General features: G+C 41.1%; 1 protein-coding gene and 1 long non-coding RNA gene across 2 annotated transcripts in view; one reads left to right on the top strand and one right to left on the bottom strand.

Annotated features, from left to right (window-relative positions):
- The window catches only part of TSGA13 (testis specific 13), a 566,886-nt gene that overhangs the window by 262,103 nt on the left and 287,548 nt on the right, over positions 1–17,235 (top strand). The window contains exon 2 of the mRNA XM_077264456.1: positions 2,335–2,442. The gene's annotated coding sequence lies outside the window, so the exon portion shown is untranslated. The remainder of the gene's footprint in view (positions 1–2,334; positions 2,443–17,235) is intronic.
- The window catches only part of LOC143775845 (uncharacterized), a 105,904-nt gene that overhangs the window by 41,532 nt on the left and 47,137 nt on the right, over positions 1–17,235 (bottom strand). Inside the window, exon 2 of the long non-coding RNA XR_013215716.1 lies at positions 434–492. This is a non-coding gene — a long non-coding RNA (uncharacterized LOC143775845). The remainder of the gene's footprint in view (positions 1–433; positions 493–17,235) is intronic.

A 17,235-nucleotide genomic window follows, 5' to 3' on the forward strand; every position in this document is an offset into this window, starting at 1 on the left:
GGTATTTTCTGTCATATAGACCCTCAAAGTCACTTCAAATGTAATGTAGTCCCTAAAAAAAATGGTTTTGTAAATTTTGTTGGAAAAATGAGAGATCGCTGGTCAACTTAACCCTTATAACTTCCTAACTAAAAAAAATTGTGCTGATGTAATTAGACATATGAGAAATGTTATTTATTAACTATGTTGTGTGACATAACTATCTGATTTAGGGGCATTTTTTCTCCAAATTTCCATGTTTTTCTCAAACAAACGCAAATCATATCGAACAAATTTTACCACTATCATGAAGTACCATATGTCACGAAAAAACAGTCTCAGAATGTGTTGCAGAGCCATTACCGTCATGAAGGTGAAAACGGGCTTGGGGGTGAAGGGGTTAAATCTAAAAAACATATATGTGCAACTTTGGTATCACTATAATCATACTGACCTTGAGAATCATGTTTCCAGGTAATTTTTTCCACACAAAGAACGCCATAGAACCAAAACCTAAAAATGAATGTCGGGATAGCATATTATTCATCATACCACCGCTGTTAGAATATTTTTCCCATTGCTGAGTACATGATATAGTAAAATTAACAGTGTCATTCAAAACCTACAACTCATCACGCAAAACAGAAGCCCTCATACAATTACAGTCATGGCCGAAAGTGTTGGCACACTTGAAAATGTTCCAGAAAATGGAGGATTTCTCCCAGAAAGTTATTGGAATTACCGTATTTTTCAAATTATAAGACGCACAGTTTTCCCCCCAAATTTGGGGAGAAAATGGAGTCGCGTCTTATAATATACCTTACCGACCGCGGTGAAGCAGGGTCGCTGCTGAAGGAGGCAAGAGTGGAGCATTGCTACAGGCCGCAGGCTGGGATGAGGGGGTGTTCGGATGTGTGGCGCGCCACTGCGGCTGTTCGGTGCTGCAGGGGCTCTGCCAACATTTTGTGAAAGCCCAGAGCCCCCGCAGTTACATGGTTTCCTATGCGGTGGACTCCAGGAAAATGGCTGCTGGGGGCGGCGCCTGCGCATATGGAGATCTCGGCATCATCTCGGGAGATGAGATCTCAGCGCTGCAATCAATCTCTTCCTATAACTGTCATGAACCTTCTTATACCTCTCAACTGGAATTTTAGAACACTCTTTTGCAAACTGCTCCTGGTCTTTCATATCTGAAGGGTGCCTTCTCCCAACAGCAATTTTAAGATCTCTTCACAGGTGTTCAATGGGATTTAGATCCTGGCTCATTGTTGGCCACTTCAGAATTCTCTAGCACTTTGCTTCCTTCCATTTCTGGGTGCTTCCTGAAGTATGTTTAGGGTCATTGTTCTGCTGGAAGACTCATGACCTGAGACGCAAATCTAGCTTTCTGACACTGAGCACAACATTGTGTGGATTGCCTGTTTGTTAGGCAATCCCCACATGTGTTGCAGATGTCTATCTGCTCCAAAACATGCAGTCACAGGGACTCGAACATACTATCCAAGCACACCCAATATACTCGCATTACACCCAAGCATTACCTATATAATCAGTAATTTATTACACATCACTAGTTCTCTCTGGACATTTTTTTAAATTTCTTACAATGTAATTTTTTTTATTTTGATAAAATTAAAAAGTAAAGAACTTTCAGAAAACATTTTGTCATGTCAAAGAAACATGTCAGAGAATTTAATCAATGGGGTGTGGGTGCTGTTATTGCTAAACAGAGAGGTAGAAGCACTGAGATGAGCACTGCTGAACCCCCAAACTGTAGGCTGACTTAATAGAAAGTCTCAGAGCCAGCCCTCAGTCTTGGGTGCGAGCAGTGCTCAGATGAGCGCTCATACCCCCTTTTTAGCATCCTATGCTGGTCCTAACACCCGGTCCTCGAGCAAAACTTCTTACATGCCTTTATGAAATGTCAAAAATGTTCTAAATGTGCAGTTACTCTTTAAATGATTAGGATTAGCTCAATGGTCAGTGGAATAGGATGCAGTTTTCATGAACCAATATGTAATTAAACAGAAGTTTACCAGATTGAGAGATATGGGAACTAAAGGTATCGGTTGTGTAAGTGTGTTTTCCTACTATGCTATGTTTCTGAGAAAAGTTTAGTTGTTAATTGTGATTTAGAATTTTTCGCAAAAGTGAGTCGTTGGAGTTTTTGATGACATTTCATAGTCTGAATTGAGCAAAATGCTCTTTATTTAGAAAAGTAGTTTTATGCATAGTCCTTATTCTTCCATTTATGTCAAACTCTTTTGTTTCTCTAGATCTTATGTGAAAGCTCAGATCTCATTGGATTGCTAACATAGCACTCAGCATTATTTTTTTTTATTTTTTTTTTACCAGAAGTGAAAAAGACTGTGCAGTTCGTCTCTTCCTCACATTTTCTTAAGACTGAGAAGTAACACTTCACTCGATGCTTCTGCTTAGTCAATGACACTCACAGATTTACTGGTAAGAGTAACAGTAAGAGTAACATCTTTTTCTTTTCTTTGAAATTGTAACACCAAAATTAAGACATGTTTATGCTCTTCAATGACTCTAGTTTGCTACAGAAAAGGAGTATAGGTATCTTTTAAATATTTAGAGAATGTGACTCTTTGCTAAATAATTTAGGATTCCAATATCATGATCTTTTTATGTATTGTTTATATACTGGTAAAAAGAAATACAAACCGTTACCAAATTTTGACACTCTTCTGCTTGTACAGTTCTATTTTTTACTTATACAACATTTGTAAATTGCTGTTTGTGTTTCGAAGAAGCTGAAAAAGATTATTTTTAAAAAAGGAGTCCAAATTAATTATATAGGAGAAATATGTTAACCTAACCTGTGAAGAACATGGACAATATGCCTGGTAGAGTTGGCATTATTGTTTTATTAATTAATCTAGTGCAGAAGATGTTTTCTTTATGAAATTCACCTGTTCTGGGAAAGGCTCCCAGGGAGAAATGATGCATAATTCAGGCATGTTAGGAAGATTGTGACTATTACAGGATGCATTTCTACAGTTCCACTTCATTGACAAATGCATTCTTTGGTTGATGATTAATCTCATGAACATGCATTTTAATAATGAAAAGTGGATTTTATCTTGTCATATCATGTATTTCATCTAATTCCTGCAAGAAAAGGAATGAGGGGTTTAATATCAATGATAGTTTGCCAGTACTTTATAACAGAGCTTACACCAAAATTGCTTCATATTTTCTACTTTTTAACACATAAAAAAACCCTGTGAAACAACACTTCTTTTGCATTTAACACGACATTGGCAATTAGGTATAGATTGTGTATGTAAAACCTTTACACAAATGTTTTTTTTGACACAGCCATTTTCTGACATGTCCTCATAGAGCGAAAGAAATTAGCATACAGTGTAAAAGTTTGGGCACCCCTGGTCAAAATTATTGTGAACAGTTAAGCAAATTGCAGATGACATTATCCCTAAAAGGCTTAAAGATAAAGATTATATATATATATACAGTATATATATATGAGTCCATCCGTTCACCTTTTCTACCAAGAGGTAGTCACCGGGAATGGTTTTCACTTCACAGGTGTGCCCTGTCAGGTTTAATAAGTGGGATTTCTTGCCTTTTAAATGGGGTTGGGACCATTAGTTGTGTTGTGCAGAGGTCTGGTGGATACACAGCTGATAGTCCTACTGAATAGACTGTTAGAATTTGTATTATGACAAGAAAAAAGCAGCTAAGTAAAGAAAAACGAATGGCCATCATTACTTTAAGAAATGAAGGTCAGTCAGTCCGAAAAGTTGGGCAAACTTTGAAAGTGTCCCCAAGTGCAGTGGCAAAAACCATCAAGCGCTTCAAAGAAACTGACTCACATGAGGACCGCCCAGAAAAGGAGACCAAGAGTCACCTCTTCTTCTGAGGATAAGTTTATCCAAGTCACCAGCCTCAGAAATCGCAGGTTAACAGCAGCTCAGATTACAGACCAGGTCAATGCCACACACAGTTCTAGCAGCAGACACATCTCTACAACAACTGTTAAAAGGAGACTTTGTGCAGTAGGCCTTCATGGTAAAATAGCTGCTAGGAAACCACTGCTAAGGACAGGCAACAAGCAGAAGAGACTTGTTTGGGCTGAAGAACACAAGGAATGGACATTAGACCAGTGGAAATCTGTGCTTTGGTCTGAGGAGGCCAAATTGGAGATCTTTGATTCCAACCACCGTGTCTTTGTGCGATGCAGAAAAGGTGAACGGATGGACTCTACATGCCTGGTTACCACCGTGAGGAGGAGGTGTGATGGTGTTGGGGGTGCTTTGCTGGTGACACTGTTGGAGATTTATTCGAAATTGAAGGCATACTGAACCAGCATGGCTACCACCACATCTTGCAGAGGCATGCTATTCCATCCGGTTTGCATTAAGTTGGACCATCATTTATTTTTCAAAAGGACATTGACCCCAAACACACCTCCAGGCTGTGTAAGGGCTATTTGACCAAGAAGGAGAGTGATGGAGTGCTACGTCAGATGACCTGGCCTCCACAGTCACCAGACCTGAACCCATTCGAGATGGTTTGGGGAGAGCTGGACCGCAGAATGAAGGCAAAAGGGCCAACAAGTGCTAAGCATCTCTGGGAACTCCTTCAAGATTGTTGGAAGACCGTTCCCGGTGACTACCTCTTGAAGCTCATCAAGAGAATTCCAAGAGTGTGCAAAGCAGTCATCAAAGCAAAAGGTGGCTACTTTGAAGACCCTAGAATATAAGACATATTTTCAGTTGTTTCACACTTTTTTGTTAAGTATATAATTCCACATGTGTTAATTCATAGTTTTGATGCCTTCAGTGTGAATGTACAATTTTCATAGTCATGAAAATACAGAAAAATCTTTAAATGAGAAGGAGGTGTGTCCAAACTTTTGGTCTGTACTGTATAGGGACCCTGCATGGTTAGTACCTAGTGGCACCTCCTTTTGAAAGTATCACTGCTTTTAAACACTTTTTGTAGCCTGCCAAGAGTCTTCCATTTCTTGTTTGAGCAATTTTCATCCATTCTTCCTTGGACAATTATTTTAGTTCTGTGAAATTCTTGGGTTGTCTTGCATGCACTGCTATTTTGAGGTCTAGCCACGTATTTTCAATGATGTTCAGATCTCAGGAATGTGAGGGCCATTGTAAATTTTCAGCTTGCACCTTTTGAAGTAGTCTATTGTGGATTTTGATGTGTGTTTAGGATCATTGTCCATTTGTAGAAGCCACCTTTTCATCTTCAGTATTTTTTACAGATGGTGTTACGTTTGCATCAATAATTTGTTGAAATTTCATTGAATCCATTATTCCCTCTACCCATGGAATTTTCCCCGTGCCATTGGCTCCAAAACAACCCCAAAACATGATTGATCCACCCCATGCATAATGGTTGGCAAGATTTTTTATTCCTGAAATTGTGTGCCCTTTTTTCTCCACACATACAAGTGCTTCTCACAAAATTAGAATATCATCAAAAAGTTAATTTATTTCAGTTCTTCAATACAAAAAGTGAAACTCATATATTATATAGAGTCATTAGAAACGGAGTGATTTATTTCAAGTGTTTTTTCTGTTAATGTTGATGATTATGGCTTACAGCCAATGAAATCCAAAAGTCATTATCTCAGTAAATTAGAATACTTAATAACATCAGCTTGAGAAATAATTTTACAATTGGAAATGTTGGCCTACTGAAATGTATGTTCAGTAAATGCACTCAATACTTGGTCTGGGCTCCTTTTGCATCAATTATTGCATCAATGTGGCGTGGCATGGAGGCGATCAGCCTGTGGCACTGCTGAGGTGTTACTAAAGCCCAAATTGCTTTGATAGCAGCCTTCAGCTCGTCTTCATTGTTGGGTCTGATGTCTCTCCTCTTTCTCTTGACAATACATAGATTCTCTATGGTGTTAAGTAGGGTTGAGCGAAACGGATCGTTCATTTTCAAAAGTCGCCGACTTTTGGCAAAGTCGGGTTTCGTGAAACCCGACCCGACTCCAGCGTGGGATCGGCCACGTGGTCGGCGATCTTGGCGCCAAATTCGCGTTTTGTATGACGCCTTCCCCGCCATTTTTTCAGCCAATTAAGGAGTGTGGGCAGCGTGATGACATAGGTTCCGGCCTGGTTTCTGCGGCGTCATAGAGCCATATTACCGTTTGGGCTGCAGTGATTTCCGCAGTCAAACACAACATATGCTTTGCACAGAGGGGAGAGAGAGAGAGAGAGAGAGATATTAAGTAAATGTAAAAAATAATCCACATTGACTTGCATTGGGTTTCGTGTTCCGGTCCGGAACCCGACTTTACAGTAGAATCGGCCGATTTCACACGATCCGACTTTCGAGAAGGTCGGGTTTCACAAAACCCAACTCGATCCTAAAAAAGCAAAAGTCGCTCAACCCTAGTGTTAAGGTCAGGCGAGTTTGCTGGCCAATCAAGCACAGTGATACTGTTGTTTTTAAACCAGCTATTGGTCCTTTGGGTTGTGTGGACAGGTGCCAAGTCCTGCTGGGGAATGAAATTTCCATCTCCAAAAAGCTTGTCAGCAGAGGAATGCATGAAGTGCTCTAAAAGTTCCTGAGAGACGGCTGCGACTTTGGTCTTGATAAAACACAGTGGTCCTACACCAGGAGTTGACATGGCTCCCCAAACCATCACTGATTGTGGAAAATTCACACTAGACTTCAAGCAGCTTGGATTGTGTGCCTCTACACTTTTCCTCCAGACTCTGGGGCCTTGATTTCCAAATGAAATGCAAAATTTACTTTCATCTAAAAAACAACACCTTGGACCACTGAGCAACAGTCCAGTTCTTTTTCTCCTTGGCCCAGGTAAGATGCTTGTGGCATTGTCTATTGGTCATGAGTGGCTTGACACAAGGAATACGATCTCCCCAAAATTTTTGAATGACCTTTTCTTAACAATCCTTTCAAGGCTGCGGTCATGCCGGTTGCTTGTGCATCTTTTTCTACCACAGTTTTTCCTTCCACTCAACTCTCCATTAATATGTTTGGATACAACACTCTTCTTTAGCAATGAGCTTTTGTGGCTTACCCTCCTTGTGGAGTGTGTCAATGACTGCTTTCTGGATATCTGTCAAGTCAGAAGTCAGCAGTCCCATGATTGTGGAGCCTACAGAAACAGACTAAGGCAGAGGTCTCAAACTGCATTCCTCAAGGGCCGCAAACAGGTCATGTTTTCAGGATTTCCTTGTACTGCACAGGTGATAATTTGGTCACCTACAAACATAATGATTACAGCACCTTGTGCAATGCTAAGGAAATCTTGAAAACACGTATGGTTTGCAGCCCTCAAGGAATGCAGTTTGAGACCCCTGGACTAAGGGATCTTTTTACTTCAGGAGTAATCGGGGGGACAGGGATAGACTATGGCGCCCCTAGATCGAGGGATTGGCACCCACAGTCCTTAATCACTACCTGACAATCTGCTTTATAACTTCCATTTATTCTAGAGGAAAATAACCATGAATACAATGCCACTAATGTGACACAAACAGGGTTTGAGACACTCTGATTGTTAGCGTTGGTAAAGGTCTCATGACATTTCTGACATGACATAATAGTGTTCTAATAAAAAAAGGTTGAACTTTTTGAATATTCCAATTAAAGGGAATCTGTCACCAGATTTTTACCACCTGCTCTAAGGGCATCATGATGTAGGGGCAGAGACCCTGATTCCAGTAATGTATCACTTACTAGGCTGCATAGTGTAGTGTTGACAAAATAACAGTTTTATCAGCAGGAGATTATCACTAGAGGACTAATAAACCTGCTGCCAGGTAGTCAAGCATATTCATGAGCTCTATGGGAATAGCAAAAGTGGACTGAAGCTTGCCAGAACCAGCAAGCAATTTGTTGAGCTTCAAAATGGTGCTTGTAGACTCCAAAGCAGGAGTGTGGAACCTCTGTCCCACTGATGTTCTTCTTTCGGGCCCCTGGGTAAATTTCTGTGGACTACAGTGCTTGGACCGATGCCCCCGTTTTGCCAGCCACCAGCTTTTTAGTTCCTTTTTACACTGCGAACACATGCATACAGCACTCCCTCCTCCGGTGCATGCAATGGCGGATTATGTCCTGATGCTGGCCAGTGCCAGCATAAGGAGGTAGTTTGTGGCGGAGTTAGAGTTCACTGTTCTCCTGTCCAACTGGTGAAGATAGCTGCCCCTTTGTATCCTATGTGATGCATATGCTCTAGCCCAAGTGTCTCCTATGTGATGTATGTGCTGCATCCTAGAGTCTTGTATGTGATGTATATGCTCCAACACCTGTTTCTCCTATGTGATGTACATGCTGCCGCCCCAGAGTCTCCTATATGATCTACATACACCAGGCCCAATGTGTCTTCTATGTGTTGTATGTGCACCAGCTGCAATGTTTCCTATGTAATGTACTCCAGTCCAAGTGTCTCTTAGGTGATTTATATGCACCTGTGTCTCCTATGTCATGTATTTGCTGCTTCCCCAGGGTATCCTATATGATGTATATGCTGGAGCCCCTGTGTCTCTTATGTGATGTATATGAGGCAGCTCCTGTGTCTCCTATGTGATGTATGTTAGGGCTAGCGGAACGCACCAAATAATTAGAGAAAAGGAATAAGGTGCGTTCGCAGCCCGGGGTCCACCGTGCAGAGATGGAACCTGCTGCTAAGCAATGACGGACTATATGGCAGTACAATGAGGATACACACTGGTTAGCTTCACCCAGTGTGAAATAGGCGAACCCTGTTGCGTCACAGAGCCGCAGTACCGCACGTAACAAAACTAATAATTAAATAGCACGAGAGTGCATGCGATGCCGCACTGGCGGACGCCACTAACCACCCAGACTTGGGTTTAGAAAGCGCGGTGATAGCGCACGGCGCCACACTGGCGGTCACAGCAATAGACGCTGTTTGTGTACCAGTGTTGGTTACTAGTCGGGCGCTAGATTACAATCATCCTCCTTACGCGAGCATTCAAACACAAGGGAGGGGATGATTAAGAGCGACTTTCACTCACAACACACACACATAAACAAGTGTATACTAGCGCATGGCCATGCGCCATGCAAACCTCTTATAGCTGCAGCATGTACAGGACCATCCCAGAAGGACCAATGGGAGGCTGCCACAGAAGTTGAGCACCTTCAGGACCTTCCTGGAGGACCAATGGGATCTGCTGCAGTATCTGAGCATGTGACCCTCGATCTCCAATGGGAGATCTTGCCCTGGGCATGCTCAGAAGGGGAAAAGCAGGACTTAGTCCCAAAAGCGTCTGCTCGCCGCTGCCCAGCACTGGCTTCAATGGCAGAAGCTGGAAAAGCAGCAGTAACCCTTTGCACAGAGTGAGACCGAGCAAGACGCTGGGACTGACGTCTCCGCTGAGCAGGCTCCATTGCGGCTGATGCAGAATGAGAGACTGCAGCAGATATGGTTCGAGATTCCCCCTGCGCAGCAGCGGGAACTCAACTCCTAACAGATGTATATGTTCCAGCCCCAGTGTTTCTTATGTGATGTATATTCTACAGCCCAGTTTCTCCTATTTAATTTCTATGTACCAGTGTCTCCCAATAACCTCTATGCACCAGTCCCAGTGTCTCCTATGTAATGTATGTGCATCAGCCCTAGTTTCTCCTGTTTAATGATTATGCTCCAGCCCCAGTGTCTCCTATGTGATGTATATGTTCCAGTTTCTCCTATGTAATGTATGTGCACCATCTCCAATGTCTCATATGATGCATACACATCAGTGTTTCCTATGTGATGTACACTGACGAGCAAAAGGATAACAATGTTGTGAACTTTTGATTTTCAGGCTCCATATCTCACCATCCACTACTGTTTCGAAAGTGGGACTATCATAATTTTATAGACAATCATCTTGGCTATCTCACACAAAAATTTGATTTGCAACAATTAAGCATATGATTATTCATGCATATTCTTGTCATGTCACTGCATTGTTACTGTTTTGCTCCTAAAAATCTAAATTTTAATTTTTAGTATTTTGTAAATCCACCTTTTGCTTTCAACACTGCCTGAATCCTTCTGGGCATGCTCTCGATCAGATTCAAACATGTCTCAACGGAAATCTGATCCCAGGGCTCTTCTAAATGTTCCTATTTTTGGTGCATATTGGTCAACTCATTTGGGTATGCATACATTTTTTTTCTTCAACTCTACCCACAAGTGTTTGATTGGGTTGAGGCCTGGGAACTGTGGGGCCAATCCTGCACCTCTACTTCATTGTCATTGAATAATTTCTTCACCAATCTCGATATATGTTTTGGGTCCTTGTCCTGCTGGAACACTGTCATCCTTTTCATACTCATTATGCGAGTGTATGAAGTAACTCGTCTTGTTGGATACTCACATATTGTTCAGCATTGAGACCACCATCGATCCTGGTTAAGTATCCAATGCCTTTTAATGTGAAACACCATCAGGTTTCCTCCACCAAACTTGACAGTTCCTTGAATTTCTCGATCCATTAGTCCCCTTTTCCCTTGTTTCTTCCTGACCCCTTTGCACCCATCAGAGCCTAGTTTATTGACTCTCATCTCATTTCTCCAATCTTCTAATGTCCAGTTTTTGTATTTTTTTTGCAAACTTGATGTCACGCATTGACTAAGGACTTTGGGCACCTACCCAATTCCACAAACTAGGGGGTGCCATAGGCTATTCCTGTCCCCCGGATTACCCCAAAAGGTAGAGATACCGGGGGCACATACCTTGCTATGCTCCTATCTTAACCCTTATTTTGGAGCATACAAGCCACCTCCACTTCCATGTTTGTCGCTCCAGAACTGATTGACCTTGTGATGAGCTGAATTGTTGATTCCAATATTTTGCCTGGACGTCTACCTCTTGGCTTTTGAATGGATGGACAAACTCTATTTGACTTCACTTCATTCTTCCCACTATCATGGGAATCATATGATGCAGTTTGGCAATTTCCTTGGCCGAGAGACTGCTATCGATGAGCTGCATACTGATGCTACACTTTTCTTGGGAAATCTTCTTCATGGCTGCTCCTTTATTCGAACCAGTGACCTTTTGCTTGGGAATCAACCTAATAACACACTGAGCTATTAGGGAATGTGAGAACAAGTTGTATTTTGTAGTATATAGAAAAAGATTTTTCCACCCTCAGGAGCAAAAAAAGTAACAATGCAGTGACATGACAAGAATCTGCATAACTTATCATTTGCTAAATAGCTACAGGTTAAATTTATGTATGAGATAGCCAAGTTGATTATCTATATCATGATGATAGTCTCACATTCGAAGCAGTAGTAGATTCTGACATATGGAGCCTAAAAGTAAAAAATGTGTAACTGTTTTGCTTGTCAGTGTATATGCACCAGCCCTATCCTATGTGATGTATACAGCAGTCTCGATGTCTCCTATGTGATGTTTACCAGCAAACTCACTAAGTATAGTATCTGGAAGCGGCATGCACTTCTTACCAAGGCCCTCACCTTTAATAGTATACTTTAATTTCCCAGTCAGTTGCCAGAAAATAAAATGAATGTGTAATTGTGTTACAAGACCTTAAAAAAATAGCTTTGGGCATTTTTTTTGTGGTTGCCCCCTCTCTTTTTTTTTTTTCTTTGCATTACTCTAGGGCAGTTAGTTCCTTACTCATTCTAGTATACTTTAGCATGTCCTGCTCGCACACATTGTCATTCTTGATATATGTGTTGATTTCTAATTTAGATGTTCTGCTCTGACTGTAGTTCTGTGTTTAGTATGTATGGAAAATGTGTCATAACTGTAAGGGGATCATTATCATTTAGATCATTTCTGAAACCTGGAGTGAGACTGGCATCATTGTGTGCATGTAACATATTACTGATGTCTGCAATAGGGATTGATTGTAAGCTAAAGCCATATTTCCATAAGTAGGTGTCGCTTTTATCTTCATATTGTTGTTCACAACTGTAAAGGTCCACTAGTTTTACTATAATTCTGCTGTCTCAACACGCTGCTCATCACCTGATTAACGAGCAAATTTCCCGTTCATCAAGTGACATAATCTTTTGTTTTGCACAAATGAACATTGTTCTCGGCAGCATGTCGTTTTGTAAAAACAGGGCCTGGCTGCCAAGAACAATGGTGTCCTATGTGCAACTGAATGATCCATTACAGATGGTTCCAGTGCTCATTAGAAACACGGTCTGCCTGTGTTAAATGGCTGCCGATCGGCAAGCATGTTGCCAGTTTTGCGGTCTTTTAACATTGCACATCACGCAAGTTTGTTTTCTGTTAACAATCTGTGTAACGTATGCTAACAATCTATGGCTTAGTCTCAGTAAACAAGTGCAAGTCTCATTCTCTTGACCAAAAAATGTCATATTGTGCGTGACATATAGAAATGTCCACTAAATAGTTCTAGTCACACTCCTTTTTATTACACACTGCCAATTTGGCCCAAATTTAGTGCGATTTCTTTAGACCTTCTCATGGTTGCCAGTGTGATTTTTTTATTATAAAATGTTATGGACAGATAATATTTTTTATCTACAAACTGGAAAACCATCATAAAGAATGTATCTGTGGTTTGGCAATAGATCAGAAGTTAGCACGGTTTACACTTTTATCTCAAGTATACAACTTGCCGGGAGTGTAGCCAATGGGGATATTGGCTGCTAATGTGCCGAGTGCCAAGGCAAGGGGGGCATCAAGCCATTCTGCTGTCACTAGGGACTTAGACACAGGGCTTTTCCATGAAAGATGGTCTGTGATTGGTGGCTATTGGCAAAAAGCCATTTCATCTAGTTAATAGTTTTGATACTTCCTTATATTTTATACAGTATCTCCGTGAAAAAAATCATTGGTTGACAGCTACCTGCAACCTGGATTACCCAGTAATTTTGTCCTGGGTCATTGCCCAAAAGGGCATAGTGACATATTGACTTCAGACAACATGTCAGGACAACATCTGCCTTCTCACTTGTTACCCTCACAGCAGAACAGGGAATATGTTTAAAAGACTATAGCATAAAAAGTGGTGTAACAAAGTGTTAGATTACCAGGGATTCTTGTTCTTTTACTTGGTGCTGATGACTCACTAAGTTTTTATACTTCAGCACCTAATTTCTTGAGGCGAAATAGATTTATTTCAGATCACTGAGCATGGTTCGCTCTCATTAAACTGTGTTAAATATGCCAGTTTCATGTTTGCATAACTGGCACTAGTAAGTAATCACACGCAGCTGCACAGTTAGTGCATAGTGTGGATACATATGGTTTATAGTGGATCGGGTAGTGACATTTGTTTTTTTTCTGGTTCAACCTGCAAATGGCTATTCAACTTGATCCCGTAAAGGGGCTCTTTGCTTTGACTTTTTGGCTAATCCTTGAGGTGCCTTGACTAAACTCTCATCAACCAGCTGTTTTCTGTGGAGGAAACTTGGCAATAATTGTTCCGTTTCCCTGCAGCGCTACCAAAGAGAAAATAGGGCGTTGCACAGTATTCAGTTTAAACCAATGCAAGACAGGACAGGTCCTTCTTTTTGTATCCGTTCTCCACTCTGGGAGTGAGGATCCTAAACATGAAACTCCATACTATTCAAGAAGCACTCCCGCTAAGATATTTATTCACTAAATGTGTGCATACATGCATGTGAGTGTATTAATATACTCACCTACCGCTGCTCTCTCCTGTGTGCAGCGCCGTTCTTCTCTGCTTCTGAGTAACAGCACCACAATTGCGACTAGGTATCTCACATGCAGGAGTCTCGTTCTGATGCCTACATTGTAAATGTCACCTTTGGGTCATACAGAGCGCAGTGTTACCCGACCAGTCTGCAAGCAGGGATGTCACTGAGAAGCTGGACACAGGACAGAGCGATGGTAGATGATCATAGTAATACACTCACACTACATTGCATGAATATATATACACACATTTAATAAAAAAAATCTAAGTGGGAGTGCTTCTTTAACTTATTTGTTAACTTGACAACCACTTAAAGAGCATCTATAGTTTATTACTGTTTTATTTAGTTAAGAAAAGAATAGGCAGCAATTTACAAAATACTTTTCTAAATAAGCCTATGGTAATTAAAAATAATAAAGGAAACTGTCCCAAAACTGCCTGATTTTATAGTCAGTGTGGGCCAAACTTGAGGGAACCCAATATATTGTGTGGTTTCCCACAACCCTCCAAGGCCACATTTGCATTAAGACTGCGACGTTGCCCAGATTATCACGAGATCTCGCTGTTCTGAAGAAACAACCTGTCACCTTGAAAATGTAGTCCACTCTGCTGGCCCCATGTTATAGAGCAGTGGAGTGATATATAGCTTTGTGGGCGGTCCTACCAGTGATTGACATCTGTCTCTGTGTGCTCTTACACAGAGGAAGCTGTCAGTCACTGATAAAACCTCCCACCAGACCCAAAATCCCAGAAAGAGCAGAGGTTTAAATGATGACATCACAGATTATACTGAATCTTTCTCAGAAAACTACTCGTATATACGGTATCACAATATGCTCAGCTCCCCCTGCTCTATAACATGGTGCCTGCAGATTGGACTGCATTTGTATGGTGACTGGTTGCTTTAAAGGGAACCTGTCACCCCCCCCCCCCCCCCTCAGGCGTTTGTAACTAAAAGCCACCTTGTGCAGCACTTATGCTGCATTCTAACAAGGTGGCTCTTTAGTTCGGGTTCCTGGCACTGCTGAAATAATTGCTTTTGAAATTTGTTCCTCATACCGTGAAATCGCCAAGGGGGGGTGACAGGTTCCCTTTAAACCATCAGACAGCTATCGCTCTACAATTGTACTTGGCCAAGAGGGCAGGTTTACTCAGAAAAGCTGCTGATACACGTCTAGCGTTACTTATCTTAGGTGAGCAAGGAATTTGACATGCTAAAGCCTAGTATTATTAGACCTTTATATTGCAGCTGATGGCAGAGAACAGTTTGGCTCCTCCAATACTTATAAGACTGCATGAGAAACTGCCATTGATATTATCAGATTGTGCCAAATGTATCTAATGTAAACTAGGTTCATAATTTTTGTGGTGATGTAAACATTGTATTAGTTAATGTTTTAAAGCAAACCTGTCATCAGGATTTTGCTAAGCAAAGTACAGACAGTTTCAGGTTGGCGCCATTATACTGATTAAAATGATACCTGGGGTGTAGAAATCCATCTTGTGGTTGCTGTGTAATCTTTGCTTGACATTTTCATTTGTTGCTGCTAAGGGTGGCCCAACGAGTTATTAGGTTTAGGAGGCAATCGCTTTTTCACACAGAGCCCTGTAGGTTTGGATTTATTTTTTCCCTTAATAATAAAGACCTTCATCTAAAAACTGCATTTTGCGATTACTTGTGTTATCGTTAATATGTAAATTTGTTTGGTGATATGAAACATTTAAGTGAGACAATCATGCAAAATAATGGGAAATCAGGAAAGGGTCCAACACTTTTTCGCAAAACTTTATGTTCCCATACCTTCACAGTCTAACCTTTGAGGTCCCTGTGGGGATCCTAAAAAAATAGGTTACCACAAATGTTTTGATAGTCACTACAGATTTTTGTTTCTTAAGTAACCTTTAATTTAATAATTTACTTGCTGTGTCTAAGCCTCGCCGGAAGTGTCCATTCACAAAGTGTGTGAGGGAGGATTGTTTGCCTGGGAGGGGTGCGCCTGTCGGCTCTGATGCAAGTCTCCAGATTGTGTTTGAACTTTGCTTTTGCTGAGGAAAGTTTTTGTAAAAATAAAACAAGTGAGAGAATGAGGAACAGTGATCTCAACCATAAAGGAGGGAAAGTTTTCTTATCAGTTATAAAGTTACTGATTGATTCTTCAAATGCAACAGCATACCATAAATTAAAGCAAATTACAGGTCACGAGAACCTTTGCTAATATATTGGTAACTTCAGTCTCCCACTATTCAAGGATCAAAAACAGGGCTTGGCTAATCTCAGGGGATGTGGCTAGTAATCTGCTGCTGGTGCTAATTTATTTTTTGGCTGCTCTTATTACTAAGGCCTCTTAGACACTATGTTCTTCCCCACCTTTAGTGGCTCTGTCGGGGCTTACGTCCAAACCAAGCAAAATGAAATTCAGGCATATGCGCTGACGGGATCATTGACTATCATGGTGCAGACGGAGTCAACGTGTGCTCTGTCGTGCATCATTTACGGACATAAGCACCTACTGTAGGCAGACACCCATATGCAATCTACTCCAGTAGGCCTTTATGCCCGAAAATGATACACAACTGAGTGCACCTCCGCCTGCACAATTATATTCAATGGCTCCATCGGCACGTATGCCCAGGGACACCTAGCGTAGGAGAAAGCGTAGTATTTAGCCACTCAGATGACAACTTGTCTTCTGTGGTGATCTAACTGGCGCCTAAAATGTGCAATATGTTGCCCATCTTGAGTCTGATATTGATACTCAACAAAGGGATCTCCAAGTCCGTCCTGAACTGGCATGATGGGAACAGTTGCCTGAAAAAGACATTGGGCCAAAATAAATCCGATCTAAATGGGGCAAGGCATTAAATAAGGCCAACAGTTGCTTCATGTTTTTGCGCTGCATTGGAGCAAAGGTGCACCTAGACTTGCACACCAATTTTGATTGGTGTTGCTCTTCAGAAGTAATAGTGCAAATTTAATTTAATGGACGCCTAGAAGTGACTAATTAATTCCATATCCGCCCTGTTATTAGCTTGCAGTTTTGTTGCACTCACATACAACTCATGTTATAAATTTTGTGTGTGATATCATTAGTTTGCATCAATACTGCTACCTTGTGGCTCTACTTGGAACTGCTTTCACCCCCACACCCCCGACCCACTAAACCACCTGCTATTGCAACTGAAAGATGTGCTTGCTCATTGGAATTAGCAAATACATTCTTGCAATTATTAAAGCATCCATCATTTGTCCAATTCATCTGAGTCATAAATGCCCATCTAAAACCCATTTTAAATTTTTCTCTTTGTATGTATAGGACTCACATGATGATGGCTTGAGTCATTTGGAATGTAATTAAAGAAAAGATCATATTATATTTCACTCATTTTTTCTGAATAACTCATCGGTACATTGAAATGTTGTACTTTGTTCTACCTTTAGGAAGGTGAACCTCAGGATCTTACATACTTCAAAGGGTGAGGCTGCAGGGCCGTGACCACAAGTTAGTTTATGTATTTGCTTCCTCGATCCAAAACTTTCACTTGCTTATGGTTCCCAAATGTGTTGCCTTTATATATTACTTCTTTA

This window comes from Ranitomeya variabilis, chromosome 5, assembly GCF_051348905.1.
Source record: "Ranitomeya variabilis isolate aRanVar5 chromosome 5, aRanVar5.hap1, whole genome shotgun sequence".
Lineage (NCBI taxonomy): Eukaryota > Metazoa > Chordata > Amphibia > Anura > Dendrobatidae > Ranitomeya > Ranitomeya variabilis.